Below are 19,296 nucleotides of genomic sequence, written 5' to 3' on the forward strand. Positions count from 1 at the left end.
CTTTCCTGAAAAATCTTTACTTTAAACCAGACCCAGAGATTCATACCTCGTTTTGAGTAGCGCTCATACCTCAGGAGTCTGTGAGTGCAAAGCAGCTCAGTTGATCGAATGGACAAAGAGGTGCTGCAGGGCAGCACAGAATTCTGCACAGCTGGGCAGGAATACACAAGGGAAGTGAATTTACCTTTGTGTCTTGCTAAAGTGCATTTTGGTACTTTCTCATTACACCCTCTTGCTCCTGTCATCTGGGTACAACAGTTGGCTTCACTACTGGCTTAATTTGCTATGTACTGCTATGCCCTGCTTACTTGCCTCCTGAGAAGATCATGCTGTCGGCAAAGAGGTCTAAAGCTTGAATTGCTGAGTGGAAAAGCTTCTGAAGCATAGAGTTTTGTTTTTTTTCCCCTGATTTGAGAATGAATGAACGAAAACTTGAGAAAAGGCATAAGCAAAGTACTTCCTACATACGACCACTCATACACAGCAATATCAAAAAGCTCAGTCGGCAGACAAATAGGATATGCCTCAGGTTTTAACTCTGAGAAGCCTGTAACCCCAAGTTCTGCCTTGATGCCTTCTGAGAAATAAATAAAATCATAGAATCATAGAATCACAGAATCACAAGGTTGGAAAGGACTTACAAGATCATCTAGTCCAACCATCCTCCCATCACCATTGCTACCACAAGCTATTAAACCATATCTCGTAGTTCCTCATCCAGACACCTCTTGAACACTTCCAGGGATGGCGACTCCACCACCTCCCTCTGTACCAGCCCAAGTACAATCCATTAGACTGCAGGCAAAACACTGTAAAAACTTCAGCACTAAAAACTGAAAATTTCTGGGCTTGTATACATGCAATATTCCTGCTGGTTATCTTGGCACCAGAATTTTTTCTTTCTAATTCTGGATGTGTAAGGGGTTGTGATGCTCAGCCCCATGATTTATAGCTGTGTGGATATTATGACATGTCATTTTCCTCTGGCCTTGTTAATTATCAGTCACTTCAGCTGTGCTTTGGGTTAGTACTTGTAAGTGAGCAACAAAGGTCACTAGAGGAGGAACAATGTGCCATTAACTCAGATCCCTTATGGGTGATGCAACACATCCAGATTTCTTATTAGGGAGACATTTTCATTATTACTGTTGCACATATGGAAACTGTTTGTATAGTTTAATGAGTTTTGTATATGTTTTGCATTTATGGTGCACTGTGCTTATAGATTGAGAAGCAAAACAAGATTTCCCATGGAGACCTATGTGGAAGACAAGACCAGGAACACCAACTTGCCCACACTCTGGGGCTTTGTCCTTCACAGAACACCTTCTTCCCAAGCCAGCATTGCTGGTAGTTTGTAATAAATCCCATGCCATAAAAACCCAGATGCCATGTTGGCCCGTGAAGAAGGTGTTCCCTAAGGATTTGCTGTCCTCCCTACCAGCACCAGTGCTTTCTCACTGCAATGTGGCAGCAGAGGAATGCAGTGCAACCTCAACACAGACGTTGAGGAGGCCCCAGTAGGACAAAGGCAGCCTGTTGTCGGCTGCGCTCTGTGGCTGACACTGGGGTCTTTCTGCCCCACGTTCAGCTGTCTCTTCATTTGGATGGTGTATTTATTCAATGCATTAAAAATGCTTTGGAAAAAAACTTGTCTAGGGATGCAGTGCGTTCACTGTCCTTTTAAGCCTTTGAGTTAAGATCACATTTCTTTCTAAAATGAATATACATCTTGTTTTCTCACTGTAGATTTATGTAGCAGTTGTGGGGTTAATCCAGAAAATACTGGGTGAGGCTCTGTGAGTGCATTCTGCAGGAGGTCATATTACATGAATGTAATTGTCTTCTCTGGTATTTAGATATACAAATAATCTGTGTCAAACAGGAAAGAAAAGGTGGGATGGTAAAAATGTGTTACCTCATTTATAGTTAATTTATCCTTAATTTACGGGGGAAATGGTGACTGGTGAATATAGATATAAACAGACATAAGGGAATGAAGGGCATGGGATTTGTGAAATATGAGGATTAATAATTCATTAAATCTTATCCAAGCCAGAAGTCTCATAATTCATGCATTTTTAAACCAACTAGTGCTAACCCTCTTCAATTTATCGACACCAGTACCTGCATTTCAGTGGTGCAATGATCTAATGCAGAAGCTCTTGAATCAGTTTGATTTTTGACCTTAAAACAGGGCAAGAGAGTAAAGCTGAACTGGTCTGCACAGTGATTTCCCCCTGCCCTATTATATGCCCATCACCAAGACTGGATACTGCATAATGCCTACACAGGCATGAAAAACTGCACTCCCTGACAATTGCATAAAATCAAGAAGAGTGACAATTAAATGCCTCTACAGTATGAGTAGAAAAAAACAGTTATGTGAAGGGAATTAATTCAGGAATACGAAATGTGAGTAAACAGGAATTATAATGTCACCTCACATAGCTCTCCTGTTCCTATTTTTTCTCATTAATACTTCAGACAAGCTTTGCACCTGATGGTACCAAGCAGTGCTTCTAACAGAAGCATGCAGCGCTCCCAGTCACTTGCCATGCCAACCCAGTATCACTAGATGGGAACTGTTTCCCAAAAGCTTGATCTTCAGAAGCAGGCTGAGTGTAAGAGACAAAAGGACCTTCCTGCTGCAAGAATCAGAACACTGAGGTCAAGGCTGCTACCTTCTCTTGTTCCTGCTGGCTGGAACCATGTTTCTGTGGTTTAGATCTGGTGTATATGATTGGTGTGTGCTGGCAGACCATCACATTGCACCACAAAGCTGGGGATGCTCACGTAAGCATGCTCAAAGTGAGGTGTTTCCATTCAACATCAAGAGAAATATTGGGGTAAGAAAGTAAAGCAAAGTCTCTTTTTTTCTACCTTTACCTCAGCCAGTTGTGCTAGTTTTAGATATGTCAAGCTACGGCTGGCAAGGTAGAGTGGGTAAAGTTATCAAGTGTATAGGCACTGAATTTATTTCTTGAAACATGGTACAATGCGAGAGATGATTTTCTGTTGGGTACTTCAGCTACCCCATGTGTCAAGTGGTAATGCTGATACTTGTGGCTGAAGAATATCAACTATCCGAAAGCAATAGCTAAGTGCTGATGCTGCTCTGGCTGAACTCTGCAGTCAGCATGCCTCTACGAGCATGAGAGCTTGCCAAAACAAGCAAGCGTTGGTGGCTGAACTGCTCTTCAAGACACACTTGATGTTATCAACCTGCCGTTTAGGGAAGGTTACCGAGAGGTCAGCGTCATCACTATCTTCCAGTTTCTGTGATCTTTGTCCATCTGGCTTCAGACCTGGATGTAGCATGGATTTCTTTAGTTGATCGCTTCCTGACAGCAGCTGAAGGTTGATTGTCCATAGTGATTTCATCACAGCCCTGCTAAATAGTGCATCCTCCTTGGAAACCAGAAGCAATGGGTGAGATGTTCTTGGCTTTCTTCACCCCTTTCTTCAAAGAAGAAAGGATCCAAAGGAAAAAACACTGATAGACTTAAAGACCTGCTACAGATTTCAGTATTTCATTGTGGTGTGTCAGTAACAATGGAAAATGAGAACAGAAATGGTCCTGCTTGGCATCTGGGGAGAAGAAAAGCAATAGAAGAGAGAAAAGTGTTGTAGGCAGCAGCGTCCTCAGAAAACACGTTTACACAGCTCTGCTTTCCATCAACCTTTGAACTTCAATCAGGAAATCCAGTTGGGTCTCCTGGTTTTGCTGAAAACAGAACTTTGGATGAATCATACAATTAAAGAGTCTTTGGAGTAGGAAGAGACCCTTAAAGATCACTTGAAGTGCAGTTATCTTAAATTTTTCTTCCAAAAGTTGGAGGTGAAGACCGTGCTCGAGGACGCTGTGGCCAGGGAGAGTGTAGTGACCATAGTGGGGGCAGTTCCTCCAACCACTGCTCCAACAGATGCCCTCAGGTGACAAAGCATAGCATTCGTCCCTTTTGCTGGGCTCGCTCGTGGCAGCCTGTAACTCCAAGCACTCCTCTTTTATCGCAGTGTGCCAAAGGCCAGTGCTGGGAATCCCTGGGCAGACAGCCATGAGATGTCGGTGTGTCCATCTGTAAGATGCTGCGTGCCAGTGCTGCTGGGCTCCTGCTTCACTTGCGGCTTTGCTTCCAGATGGAGATGATTGAGGAGCCGAGCCAAAACAAGGGTACATGCTTTGGAAGGATCTTGTGCTGTTCTAATCACTGTGTGATTAGATTGGAAACTGAGTTTTCTTGCCCACGTGTAATGTTTTCTTTCTCCTCTGTGCCTTGTATGATACGCAAACCAATGACTCATAAGCATATGGGAGAAGTAGGTTTGTGAGGAGCCTCAGGAGCCCCATTCCTCCACCCTAGACAACACCGGCCAGACCTGTTTTAGCCCAATCCAGTGTGTTCTCAGAGGTCTCAAACAATGCAGATTCCTTGATAACCCAGTTACACACAGTGCTTCATTGACCTTATGTATCAGAGAGCTTCTCTCATTTAAAACAAACTCAAACTCTCTTCCTGTCTATCAGTGACTTGCAGGACAGTTTTTCCTCCTGTGCTATGGCTGTTTTCCCTGTGCCACTGAAGGCTTATCAACGCTCCCCCTTCAATCAAAACAAACAGCCCAGTTTGTGCCACCTGATCTCCTGCCCAACTGCATCACAGCACAGCAGTTGTTCCCCAACCAGACACGACAAGGTCACGCAGCAAAATGCAAGGGTCTGTTCCTTGGAGTGCTCATGCACATGCTACATTTTGCTACACTTTCCCTAGCTGACAACATCTGATATATAAGCAGCTATAATACAAGCCTGTAGACCATTTAGAATCCAGTGTGAATTAGCTTGGCTCTCCTTTGGCAATTAAAGTCTCAGTTTTATTCCCTCAGCATGAGAGGGATGGTGTAAATTTAATTGAAATCAACAAAACCAATTCATTATTTCAAGCAGTACCTTACACCAGAGGCTGCTTCCTTAAAGACTTTTAAAGACCTTCCTTGAAGCCTCTGACTTCAGTACATTACAGTCCACAAACTATTGGCACAAACATCTCTCCTGATTTACACTGCTGCTGAGGCACCACAGAAGATAAGAATCTTATGCATTTTTAGAGGTCTATCAGAAGATGCTGCCTGGAGCTACAGTTGCCATTCAGCTTCTCTCTGCATTTGTGTGTGGTCTTCAGGAGAAGTTTTCATGTGGGTTACTGTAATCTCCAGGCAACAATGGTGTGGATTATCATGCTGAAATCTACATCGGGGAAAACAGCTACAGTTGCCTCTCCAGATGTACAAGAGATGAAAGGCAAGGTGTTTTTCATGACTGTAGCCAGCTGATGACCCGGGAGCAGTGGAAGATCTCACCCTGATAAAAGCTCAGCTCTGGAAGAGAAACATGGGAGCTGGTGCTGCCTTTCCATAGCTCTGAGCATGTAAATGCCTGGCATGGATACAGCCACCATCCTGTTTGGCTGTGGGCTGGAGATGGAGAGCTGGGATGGAGCTTTGCTTCTGAATACCCAACAGGCTAGTTTGGAAAGAACTTGGTCATCAACCAGTCTTAGATAAAATGGCCTGGGACCCAAACAAATTGTAAGGGAAGAGACACCCGCTGCATGCCATGCCAGTAGTTGCCTAGCATCTTCAGGCTGGCCTGGAAAACAGATTTTCTGTAGTTGCCTTCCTGGCTACAGTAATTCCACCCCCGCACCACATCATTCTAATTTTATCTTTCTACTGTTTAGAAAGAGTTTTTAGCTTTTTCTTTACAAGGCTGCTACTAATCCGTCCTGGGGATCAAATTATGGGCTCTAGTTTGTTCTTACACAAAACTAGGGCAATTTGAGAGTTCCTTCTTGTACTGCTATATCCTCATTTCCACAGAACTCATATTTTATCTATAGCCATTAAAAGCTCCTTAACATTCAAAAGTCAATGGACAGTATGCAAGTAACTTCATTTTGTGGCAAGAAGCATTTAGAGAGCTTCTAGAGAAGAAGGCTTACTGCAGGGAGGCCTACTACATTTGCCTTTCTGTCGAATGTCTCTCCTGTGCTTCAGGGATATTGGAAGCCAGGAGCAAGTTGAGATTTCACAAGCAGGATTCCTGTCTAAAAGCAGAGTTCTACCATGAAGGCTTCCCCCTTCTACCAGCTTATAGGATTGCATAAAAATTTGAGATTACTGTACTGAGAAAGGGCTGGAGTGCCAGAATAAGCTGCTGTTCCCACTTTCCTTTAATTTCCAATAATTCAAAGCACATTCTTTCTCCTGTTTAAATTTTCCTCTTTATGGCAAGATGCAACACGAAGAGACAGAAAATTCTCTGCCGCCAAGCTGAAAGAGAAGGAAAAAACCCAGCAGATTGTGTTTTAACTCTTGTTAAGACTCTTAGATACACGCAGCTGACGCTTGGAAGAGCGGTATTTGAACAGTCCTAAAGGGAACTTCAACACTCCTCTCCCTGTCGCTCCTTTTCAAATATTTTCAAAGCTTTGAAAACAGTTGGTCGTTCTTCATTCTGGCGACTTGCCATCAGCTACTGTCGGCTCCCATCAGTTCATGGGCTTCCTGTAGCCAGTAGCCAAGCGAGTTTGAGAGAGTTTGAGACTAATGAAAGACCTTTGATATTTGGGGATACAGAGAGCTACAGAGGAACGGGTAAGTTAAAGGAAGCGTTGTCAGTTCCTGCAAAGCCTGCCTCAAATTCCCAGTCACGAGATAGCATTTCACTAATTGATTATTGTCCATCCATAACATAGCCATGCTTTTAGTGCACAAAGCAGCAGTGTGGGCAAAGAGCTCGCTATGGTGCAGTGCATGCTTGGCCTCTTTTAGAAAGCTGGGAAAACGTACAGATCTGAGATACTGGACTACTTTGAATGGAACTCATTTATCGTAGCTTGCAACTTTTTTCAGCTAAGGTAAACATCTTCACTACAGACAATGAAAATTAATAGAAGCATTTTAAATCTTCGCTGTTCCTCAGAAGAGTGGCAAGCATGCTGAGGTCAGGTGCCTGTGTTTGCTGTTCAGATATACACCTCCACAGGAGGACCCGTTCCCACAAGTCCATAATGTTCTGGAATGTTAGTTGCACCTACGATTAGAATTAAAAATGAGATTGCAGGAAAACCTGGACGAGTGACTTGTATGACTAGAACACTGGCTGCTCCAGTTAAAATACTTGTTTGTTCTTTTGTGTCCCATCCCTCACACACCACAATATAACTAGGCAGCATAAAATATGAGACTGTGCCTTAGCTCTTCTGGCTTCATTGAAAATATTCAACGTCTCAAAACAGCTGCTACTACTTAATGATCTTCTGGTAATTCAGACTGATTTCTTTTGTTATACACTCTCAAGATTAAATTTTGCTTTGGCCTCCATTGCCTGAAGGAGGCTATTGTAAAAGAGGATACTCAGAAATCAGCAAAAAGCTAAGCCAGAAAACCAGACCACTTTAACTCAAGCAGTGCTACTGCCAGTGAGTTCAGGACACTGAGATCCTGCTAGAAGCAGCCTTGTACTGTGGGCTGATGGCTGAGGGACTGCTTTACAACAAGATGAGCGGCTTTGCAGAAGAGCAACATGTCCATGACAGACTAAGAGGTGTTCTTTGATGTTAGTGTTTTAAATCTGGTTTGACCAAACTGGCTATCAGGCAAATAATTAGATGTTGATAAGCACTGTTGTTGCTTCAGATGGTGGGAAGGGATTTGCGTTCTGTTTTACAAGGGACCCATTGGATAGAGCTCGCATCTGTTGAATGCTGAAAAGTCTGATCAGGATTACAAAGGACATTGCTAAAAAAGATGAAAATATCTGGTCAGCAGTAATAACTCTCAGTCTATTGTGTTTGTGTTGGAGGAAAGTTTGTGGACTTAAAATAGCAGCAAGGAAGAAGAAGAGGTTTTGAGAGAGGTTTTCCGTGACAAGGTAACAGGAGGAAGTGGATGGGGATGGGGGAATGCGTTCCACGGGGCTACAGGAAGCCGAAGCTGAAGGAAGGCAGCACAGAAATGAGAACCTGCAGCTCGAGACAGACTATGAAATTAGTCCTGGGGCTGAGAGGACTGGGGCTGGCTGGCTGACCCAGCCCAGGTATCCCTTCAGTGCGTAGCTCCCATCCAGGCCAGCCTCCCTGGGACAAGCAGCCACAGGAAATGATGTAAACTGGGAAACAGCAAGTACCTGGGGCTAGGGATGAAACTAACAGCTGGTGCTGTTTTTATGTGTTATAAAAAGCTTTCCTTTGAAAACCAGCAAAGGGATGCTTACAGAAGAACACTGTCAGTAACAAGGAGTCAGAGGAGGACCGTAATGAAGTTCTGGTTGAAACGATTGCAGCATTTTATTTCTATGCTCTCTGTTTGTCTATTGCTTAGAATTTTAATAGCAATTCAAAGGCCCAGTGAAGACAGGAGAATCCAGCTAATTCCTGCAGAGACAGCTGATGAGAAAAGCCTCCCTTCTTAATTGAAAGTTTAAGCTCTTGCTTTGCAACTACAGCACTCATTTTCAAGTAATTGAAATACTTTGATCCCAATCAATCTTCAGAGGAACTCTCCCACATGACCCTCCCAATCTTCCAGTGCAGAGCAACTCCACATTTACTTGATCTAGCAGCTGCAGCACTGTCTGTGGCAGAGGAGTTGAAACTTGATGATCCTTGAGGTCCCTTCCAATCTAAGCCACGCTATGATTCTGCGAGATGTGCTCATTTGACCCTGGGTACCAGCTGCAGGATTTCTGAAGGCACTGCTCTGAGGCTGGCTGTCCCTGGAGAGCCCTGGATCACTGGGATGCTGCGGTCACACGTAACCACTCTTAGCCTTTGTTTTGCATTGCAGCTGGAACAGGGCAGGCACCAGCCCTAGCCAATCATTTTGCTCATACAGGTCACCACCAATGATGCTGAGAAAACCCAGCATTTGGAGAACAGAATCTGCTAAATGTTAGTGCCCCTCTGGGCATCTGATGAGTATGAGGGGAGTCTATACCTGCATGGTTCTCATTCTACATACCTAAATCAGATGGATGGCCCTGCATGTGGAGCAGAGCCTGTGCACCTACCTGCCTGAACTACAGCTTGCGCATGCATAAGGCACTGCCCACAGACTGTGTGCAGCTCTACATGGGAAAGCATACAGCATGTAGCACAGCATGTAGGATTTTCTTCTGACCAGAAATTCAGGGATGAGCTAGTCATAAACACTGTAGAAGAAATAGCTACACTTCTCAGTGTCAAACGAACTTTGCTGACTTGAGATTTTAGTGGATTTTTGATAGTCTGACTGAAGAGGGGGCAGCTGTAACAGCTCCTGTTAACCCTTTGCACTTCATTTGTGGCTTTGCCATTGTTTTAGATTTAGCTTTAGGTAGCTTTCACATAACACACAGCTACTTAAATAAGTGCAAAGTGACTTATTGCTCTATTTATGCTATTATTTATGTGTACACGGAAAAGCAGACCATAAAATGTAGCATCTGTTGCTGTGGTCAGGAAAGCTCCTATTGGCTAGACTAGAGGCAGGATTTTACCCAGCAGCATTACAGACTCTAGTAACTTAGAGGTGCTGCTTTCCATAACAGGAAAAGTAGGCTGTGGTGGTATTTTTCATATTGGTCATGCCCCAGTAACTCCCACTGTGCTCTTCTTTTGTAATATTGAGCCCTTCTTTGCATGATGATGTTTATTTGCATTCTTTGTGTTCTTTGCTTGAAGGGAAACTCTTCTGTAAGCTTTTTTCTTTCTTTCTCTCTTTCTCTCTTTCTTTCTCTCTTTCTTTCTCTCTTTCTTTCTTTCTTTCTTTTTTTCTTTCTTTCTATCTTCCTTCCTTTCTTTCTTTCTATCTTCCTTCCTTTCTTTCTTTCTCTCTCTCTCTTTCTTTCTTCCTTTCTTTCTTTTTGGTAAACATTTAATTTCAAGATCGATTTTCTATATTTCACATCTTCTCAAAGGGGAAAAAATAAACTTGTAATTTCTAACTGAAGAAAAAATGATGCATAGTATTAAGTACCTGACCTGTCCAAAGAGCAAAGATCAATCCTCTCTTTCACCCTAACTGGAAAGTGCGGTTGACAAAGCCATGCTGTCACATAGATCACCTGCTGGGAAGAGCTGCACAGTTCTCTCACTTGTTATGTTTTAGTCATGGCACCAAGCATAGTTAGAGTCATGGCATATGGCAGATTAGAAGTTGTACATTTCTTCATTTAAAACTAACATGCACCACGTGGCTACATTGCAGTCCCAAGTCCTGTACAATGGTACTCCTGAAATGTATTCCCAAATCCACCCGTGGATCTGTGGCTGCCTTGCTGCATGTAAGGATTCAGCATCTGAGGATTTGGCACTGCAAAGTCTTCTATAGAAGGGCTACTCCTACAGGACACCCCAAAGCCATAAGTCTGCATTTTCATATCTCACACAACTGCAGACCACAGTCGGTCTGTCTTACGAGCAGAATTGCAGAATGTTTTATAGCTGGAAACCAAATCAGCAGTGGAAGGGCAGAAATCTCTCTCCTCAGTTCGGCAGTCCTCGCAGTTGAATTGATTTTATTGTTTTCATTTCAACATTAAGAGCTGCTGAGGAAGGAAGAAAATATAGGCAAATCTTGTGCTCATACTGTTTGTCCTGCAGCAAAAGTTCTGTATGCATTTTTTGTTCGTTCTTATGAATTTTAAAACCATAATCCTGACCATCTTTTGGGGGTGAGGGAGAGGGATTATTTTGTAGCTATAGTGTCTTAGAAATGTAGCAACAGAAACATCTGTCATAATGAAAAGCAGTAACTTCAGCTAGTAGTGGGCTATGCGAGTGGAGCAGAATGCTTGTTTTTCCAAAGGTAAGCCCTGTATTAGTGCTCAGTTCAGACAGAGAGCAGGAATCCTTCTACATTGGTACGGGAGTTGCAGACACACAGAATCTTTTTCACAGCTGACCTTGAGGGGCTGCCCTGGGAGGTGGTGGAGTCACTGTGCCTGGAGAAATGTTCAAGAAATGATTAGATGTTGTCCTGAGGGACATGGTTAGTGTAGAAATATTGGTGAACAGTTGGACTGGATGATCCTGGAAGTCTTCTCCAACCTTGGTGATTCTATGATTTTGAGCTTTTCTCTCCTTGAGTGTATGGGTGTCTTCCCAAGAAGTAGAAATTCCTGTTCTTGCTGTGCACTGAGGAGATTAGGATGGTATCACAAGGAGAGGGAACTGTGTTTTCCTAAAAGGTGAGTTATTTAAGGAGGGGGGGGAGGAACAGCCAGAAGCCATTTGGGGGAGATGTTTTCCAGGGGAAGGAGAAAATGCACAGTATCACTACTGAGACCAATTGCACTGAAAAACTCTAAGAAAAGAGAGAACTGTGAGGGGATCCAAAGTCTGGAGAAGGAAAATGTGCTCACCAAGGATGAAGTGGCAGAGATCAGTGTTCAGATTGAAATTTCTGTTCTAGGGAAAGAATGGGGTGGTTTTTTTTCTAATCATCCAATGAAATGTTCATTTAACAGAGAAGAAAAATGCAAATGCAGGAAACCTTTCACCCGGGCTGAGAAATCTCTGAGGCACCAATGCCCTGAATAGATCCTGCTGCAGGCAGGTAATGACTTGCAGCTCCCCGCTGCAAACAAAGCACTCCGCACCGCTGCGTGACAGCTGCAGGCGCGCCGTGCCTGAGGGTTGGCACAGTTATTCTGAGTGCGGCCGACAGGAGTTTATCTGAGGATAAAAGAGGGAGGGATTCCCTCCGCAAGGTCAGTGCGGGAGAGGGACGGGCTGAGCAGCTGTCCCTGCTCACTAGCCTTAATCCAGGCTGTGCTGAGCAGCTCCAGCGCAGGGCAGGTTGGGCTGGATGCCGCAGAGGCCATCTAGGAAGTCATTCGCTGTTTGCTGATATCGTGTGTTGTTGTTGTTTTCCCTTCTCTTTTATTTGTATGGAAAACAAGTGCTCAGGGAGTTCCTGAAGGGAGGTCACCCTGTTCCTCCCACAGGGTGCACTGCCAGCAGCACCGGGCTGCTGACCTCGGGGTTCCTAGCACTGCATCGAATGCCCCAATAGTCCATAAATTCAGACGGTCACCAGAGATAATGTTATGTGCTTGCAGAAGAATGGGCCTTTGTCTGAGCGAGTGATCGCTGACTTTGCTGGGAGGGGGAGGGAGCTGTCTTCATTTCTGTGCATTTCTATTCAGCTGTTGCAGAAACATCCCCATCTGCTTTGAATCTACACTTTAATTTCAAATCCTAGCAAGAAATGAAGCAAGCCAGCTTGCTATGCCTGGCAGAGGACACACATGGCGAGTTGCTGAACCCAAAGCTGTTCCAAATGCCAGCAATGTTGGAGGCTTTAATGCCAAGTTACCTGGCTTTGTGCTTTGCTCAATCATGCGATGGTCACCATCAGAACTGAGTTCTGTTGGTCTGTTCTTTAAGTGCTGCCAGTAGCTCAGCAATACGTGCTTTCTTTGTTGTCTTCTCTGCTAGGACAATGTGGTTTCAGGATGTGACACAGTGGAAAAAAAAACAACAAACCCGTGTCGTTTCTCTGGAGAAAGCAGGCAATGGCCATTTCCTGCTCTCATGCACAATTAATGGGATAGACAAGACAGAGAGCACAAATTAAGTTGTTAATTAGCCTTATTTATACAGCAATAGCATGAATTCATGTGGTCTGACATGGTTTTTGCGACTAAGAGTAGAATCTTGCATGCGTAGATGCATATATATGCATATACAGAAATGCCCAAGCACTTGTTTATGCTGTATGATCTGCATAGTCCGAGTTCTTGTTTGCCTCTCTCAGAGCAGGAAATTTTATCCCTAACTGTCAACAGGTGTCAGAAACAGAAGCAGCTGGAGCCAGAGCTGTACAAGATTCCTGTTCAGATCTGATAAACTTGCAAATAAACCACATGCAACCCAGCAAAGGCTGATTTTGGTGCAGACCCTTGGCTTGCTTCTGTCCCGTTCTGTGGGCTGTAGCCAGGGGATAGAGAGCGATACACAGGCTATCTCACAGGCTGATAAGAAGCAGAGCTGCCTCTTAAATAGCTCGTAGCTGAAAGGAATCATAGAAATGTGAGTTATTTGCATCACATCCCAGAGAGAGTATAATTTAAGGGAATTTTTTTGTGATGGAAAGAAAATGGACAAGTGAAACTGTTGAAGCAAACCTAAGCTGCTAGCTGTGAGAAAAGACAGAAAAGGAGAAGAGGGTTTACTGTGAGCTGAAAAGAATTGAAAGATGCCCATTCAAACGCTTCATCTGCCTGCTAATTTTAATTAAGAGTCCTCCTTTGTAACTACGGCACAGAGCCCGAGTCTTAAAAAAAAAAGAGTTGTCACTAGGCAGATTTCTGTGAGCCTGCTGATTGAATCATCATTTTAATCTCCTCGCCGCCTCCCCCTGCCCCCCAGCAGAAGCTACCGGGCGCCTTACGCGACAATTAGCGTGCTGGGAAATGCTGCCGTGCTCCTCGGGGAGTTCCCGCGATGCACAGCTCCGGATTGCTGCCTGATTAAAAGGCTGAAACCTGCCAGTGTTAAACCATCCTGTGCTCTTTGAAGCCTGGGGGCAGATCTGTTTTTCAGCAGGAAAAAAGTATTCCCCCTCAATTCTTTATTTTTTTTATTATAGAGGAAAAACTATTTCTTTGTCCCAATTCCTCCCATTAACCCCTCCTTCAAAAATAACCCACTGTACTTCAGGGAACTTGGCACATGCAGTTGGCTTTGCAAAATAAAAACAGAGAGTGACAAAAAATGCTTTTGTGTGCATTTTCGTGGTGCCCTGGCACTTCCCTGGATCCTTTCTTGCCCTACTGCGCTAGAAGCAGCTCTGTGTCCGGCAGAGTCCCAGCCAGGGTTACTGAACGGGTGGTCACTGTTTCCAGTCAGACAGTGCCCACTGGCCCAGTCCTCTCTCCCGGCAAAGCCAGAGGAGCAGGCAGCAAACTACAGTAAACAAATCCCCCCTCTGCCTTCTCCCCCTGCCACAGCTGAAAGCTGCGACTCCAGCCAAGGTCTGCCCACGGGGCTGTGCTAATTGAGATGCTGTTTGGCAGCAGTCTGCGTCCTTGCACAAATGTTCACAAAATGACTAATTAAAAACAAGTCTCTTGCCCCGCTTCCTTCCTTCAACAAGTTAACTTAGGCACGTTTTTCCTTTCATTATTTTATGGACAACAATAAAGAAAGGAAAGAGTGCTTCAGGAGCAGTTCTGTCTGACAGAATACCACCAAGGCTGTCCTGTTCTTCCCCCACACCCCGATGGCAGCTCGCTGTGCTAGGAAGATGGAAACCAGAGGAAGTCGTGAAAGGGGAAAGGTGGGCTGGTCCCAACAACTTGGAATTATAGGACAAAAGGAAGAAATATGCTCAAGGAAGAAGCCCTGCTTCTGTTGTCCTGAAGTCCTCTGGACACTCACTGTGCAAGTAAAGAGCGGCTGAGCAAGCTGAGGGCAGCACAGAGCTGGGTCTGTGCTGGGGAACCCCTCGGTCCAGCTGCCCAGCTGTGTGACTGTGCTCCGCAGCCTCCGCAAGCAGCAGCCTGGTGCCAGACCGGCACAGCGCCTCATTACATCATGGGCGACCGCAGCGTAAGCATGGAAACATGCAAGGAATGGGAGTAGCGTCAATTCAGGAAGACTAAGTGGGTTGTGTAATGGGGAAAACCAGCTAATGCAGAAGGAGAAAGCAACAACGAGGTGACGGCTCAACTGGCAGCAGAACGATTTCCACACTGATCTGAGCTCATCAGGCAACAGCTGGATTTTGTTCTTCCTGGCAGCTGCTTGGGAAACCTTAATACAACTCAATACAGGGCTCAAGAGATGAGCAGATGAAACAGTGTTTAACCACACAGTCATGCGGGTCTTGGGTATCTTGTAGGGATTTGTGAAAGTGTTTCAGTAGTTAATATAATTAAAAACTTACGAGAATTACAGGAGTAGCTGCTGAACCTCTCAGTGCCCCTGCAGGGACGGTCCTAGGGCCCGATCCAGCAGGAGCCAGGCACGCAGGTTGGGCGGGCACAGACCAGATGCTAACAGGTCCTCCCCGCTAGGCATTGAGCCCTGCTTCACCCCACCACAGCAGCCAGCTCTCCAACACATCTGGCATGTGGTCAGCTATCCCCTCTGCCACTTGTGGAATTGCTGCTGACCTCCACAAGATCCCAGCGATATGTGGACAGCCGCCAGGAGCAGCCTTACAGACTCAGATCGGGCAATAGCAAACGCACCTGGAGCTGTGCTGTTGGACCTCCCTCACTACACAGGGGGACTCATTTCAGAGTTACAAGGAAAAGCAGGACTCACATTTCCTGATGTAAAACCATCTCCGTATGCTGGCAGCCAGACCTCAGTGCACAAGGACAGAATAACTTGATTACTCACCTAGAAACCTGTCTTGCTCCGAAATGGTTAACTACTTTTTGTTTGGGGTAAGGAAAGGGCAGGGAGTGAAAGGAGCGATCTTCACTTGTTGGGGTTTGATTCATGTAAACTGTTCAGAACACCTTGACAGGCTTTGGGATACACGGAGCTATATATAGCAATGTGAGTCACTGTATTAGTGAGCGTGACGCTGTGTGCAAGCCAGAATATTCCCAAATGTCTTCAGACATGTGCTTTCCTTCCCTCCTCCAGCTTTGCATAGGTTATTCTAAATCATTTGAGCATTATCTGAAGTCATTTTTCTTCCCTTTTATGGTAGTTATCTCTGTGTGAATACTATGTCCTCATGTACTATGTGCTCAGAACCTCACAGTTTGTCTCCACTGAATAAATGCTTTTATTGTAAATCTCCCATTACATAGGTTATTCTGCAGTGAGAAGGTTATACAAAGACTTGTTACTGGAAGAGAGTAGAAGTGCACGAGGGTCAGCATATCAATGCACCGGGAGGCTGATGGCTTCTCCACAACCACTACCTGTCTCCATCCTCAATCTCTTGGAGGGCTGTTAGTCCCCAACACTAACCTAAGAAATAAATAACTCTTGCTAGCTTGTGCATTCACAGAAATCGTCTAATTCTTGCTGTTTGTACTCTGAGTTTCAGAACACAGTACTGTGAACTACTTCTTTCTGAGTTTAAAAGCAAATGCTGAGTGATTTGGGATGGAATGGTGACCACTCCCACTTTGGGCCCCACAACACTCTCTCCAGCCAGGTTGTTCTTAGGGCAGCAAAGCTCATGGAGCCTGTGGATCCTTAGGATTTGCTTTTCCTTGGTGACTGCAAGTTTCAGCAGAAGCTTTTCCCATGGCTGGAACACACACAAGGGCTCTCTCCCATGAGGAATGTCTGGCATTTCATTACATGTGAAGTTACGCATCGGCCATTCTCTCGCTGGGAATGTTTACAGGGCTTTCCTCCTCCACCCGACTTTCGCTTGTCACAAACAGTAGGAGCACTGACGGCCACACCGCTTAAACCTAGCTGCCTCCGACTCTTTGTGAGGAGTGCATGGGTACATAGGCATGGTATCATCACTTACTATTCATTTCTTTCATTTTGCTAGTCAAGCAGCTTAACATGTATTTTGCTAGTCCCAGATGGATGTATGGCGGTAGTAGTTCATGACAGCAGGCAGAATGGTCACTGATATTCATGGGTGAAAGAAAAGTGTGCAAAAGGGCAGAAAGCTTGACTGCAAGTCAGATGGAGAAGCTAGGGAGCACTGTCCGTAAGAGCTGTGAGTGGAGAGGAGACAACAGGGAAGCGTAATTCCTAAGCAAGTCTGGAGAACAGTTTGTTCCATCAACTCCTGAACTCTGTAGGGTGGATAGGGACTGCATGGTGCGCTCCTCAGGAGGCAATGGGAGTAGGTTGGTGAGAGATTCTCCCTGTCTGAGGTTATTGAGACAGGTGAGAAGGTAAGAAGTTACAACCAGCTGTCATGCAGTGCTGGCAGGAAAAAGCCATGCTTTGGATTGACAGCTTTCTGGCAGCTGATGGATTAGGGAAGGTAAATCAGACATGCACCCAGAGCAATGCTGCAGAAATGGAGAGCGCTGAGAGGTGTTGCAGTTGAGAACAATGCTGGGTTGCCTTGATGCAGGTTGAGCTGTGCAGCTGCACGATGATGATTTTGTGCTGGGCAACAATTTTTCCCACAGAATAACTTCAAACATGTTAAAATGAAAGGCTTGAGAGCCTCTGAACCAAAAAGGCCCGGAAACTGGGAGTGTGCTGGGGGAAGTCCTTTCCTAATTTCTAATTTAGGAAGGGAACTGTTTTGGAAACAGTTGAAGGTGGTTGCAAAGTTTGGTGACAGGAACTGAAAAAAGAGGCTTGAGGGATGTGAATGGAAGATGAGCAGTCACAGGAACAGAACACATAGGGCTGCAAAGAACTGAGCGAGGAAAGTGCTGCTCGTGTCCAGATACAGATGCAGCGCTTGATTAGATTACAAATATCAAATGTCTGGTCTTCTTTGGCCACGGGGAATAAAGCAGTAAGATGAAAAGAAGGATCTCTAAGGAGGGCAGGAACAGATGAGCAAGAATGTGCAGTGGGGAAGGTTAGATATGAAAAAAGTGGTTATGGACGAAAAAGAAGAAAAAGTTTATGAAAGCAAGTTCTGAAATAAAGCAGTGATGCTTTACAGCTTATAGAAAGTGAACAGAGCAAGCAAGAGGTGAAACAAAGTTTATGTAGCCAAGAAAGGAGACTGTGGAGAAGCAAGACTTTCTGCTTTCTTTCTTTTAATGCCATCTCACAAACAAAAGTATAAGATTTGGCTTTCTGTGGATTACCTATTCTAGACTACTGTGGTGTGACCTAATAGTAACAGTGACACATGTGACAATGTAAAGGTCTTTGGTGACGACATATCCAAAAATACAGGTGACCCGGTAGAAGAGGTTAGGATGATGTCACTCACCTAGCTAATTTCTAATCGCTGGAACAAATTCCCATTCAAAATTATTTAACGGCTTATCCGATACCTTCCCTGTGACCCGTGGAACTGAATCTGTGTCATGGAGTAAGGTCACTATGCTGTCAGCTGGGTGACGAGCCTCGTCTGAGTGTTGACTCGGAATTGCAGATCATGGGCCGCAGGCCAAGGGATGTCGAGCGTGCCACGGCGGTGACGCGTGGTCCTGGCGGGAGGCTTCCAGCCCATCAGCACGCGGCCTTGCGGCCCTGCGCCAATTCATGGAAAGGCAGGCGGGCAGCGCCGAGGGGAGCGGCCGGCCCGTGCACGGATGGGCCCGGTGCCGCGCAGGCAGCCGCTGGCACTGGTGCAAGAGGGAGGCAGCCTGTTGGCCATCCGCGCCCAGCTTTCTAAGGAAGCAAGCGGCGTGCCGGACATAGCCTGTTTGCTCTGGCCAGAATGTCTGGTGGTTTTGCAAGAGACAGAGCAGCCGAGGGCAGATGTCGCACTGCTGGAGATGGGGTAGCTCCACTGATTTCAGCAGAGCCGTGCTGATTTACATCTATAGAGTTTGGGCTTGAGGCCTGAGTGATGGCAGTAGTGCAACAAGGTTGTTCCATGCTGCACAAAGCTACGGTTCCAGATAGTTCTGGCTCAACATAAACATGAACCTGCTACTGCTAAGATACATTTGCACTGGGTTTGCTTGGATTCCTGCGTTGCTTGGAGCAGGTAGCAACCTCGTTGCCGCAGTTCCATTCTTCAAACAATGCTGTGACAACCGCACCACATGGGGCCTGCCAGGTTCAGGCAAGGACACAGCGAGTGCGTGTCAGCAGCAGAGCTGCAAATGAGGTAATGCGTTATCAGCAGGCAGGTCAGGGCTCTGTGTATCAGCTCCTGAAGCAGAGGGACTAAAAATAACTTTCTATTGCATGTACCCATTTCCCGAAGAAGGAAATGCCCTCATTTAACACCTCCCTCCCCAAACAAACCAGGAATGACTTACAGCAGTGCCTACCTCCCTCGATACCCTGGGGGTCTGGCTGGATGGCTGCACCAACTGCTCTGCGTTCCCCTCTGGAGGGTGAGCAGGAATCAAGAGCAGTATTTAAGACCCAAGCAGCACCAGCCACATCCCCATCACCTGACTGCTACCACAGATAGTATTACAGCCACCAGACCCTCTCTCAGCAGTGTGTCTGCACAAGTTCGGGGCCAAGCTGCCCCTTGTGCCTCCTGAGGCACACGCACATCACCAGACCAGGACCTGGGTGCTGAACAACTTACGTGGCAGCTTCCCACTTGGATAGGTGCCATGCACAGATAAGCATTTGGCTCCTGGTATTAATCCACACCTGTACACAGAAGCCAGAGAGGTCTATGCAAATAATAATTCTGCTGTGTGTATTA

Source organism: Meleagris gallopavo, chromosome 4, assembly GCF_000146605.3.
Source record: "Meleagris gallopavo isolate NT-WF06-2002-E0010 breed Aviagen turkey brand Nicholas breeding stock chromosome 4, Turkey_5.1, whole genome shotgun sequence".
Taxonomy (NCBI): Eukaryota; Metazoa; Chordata; class Aves; order Galliformes; family Phasianidae; genus Meleagris; species Meleagris gallopavo.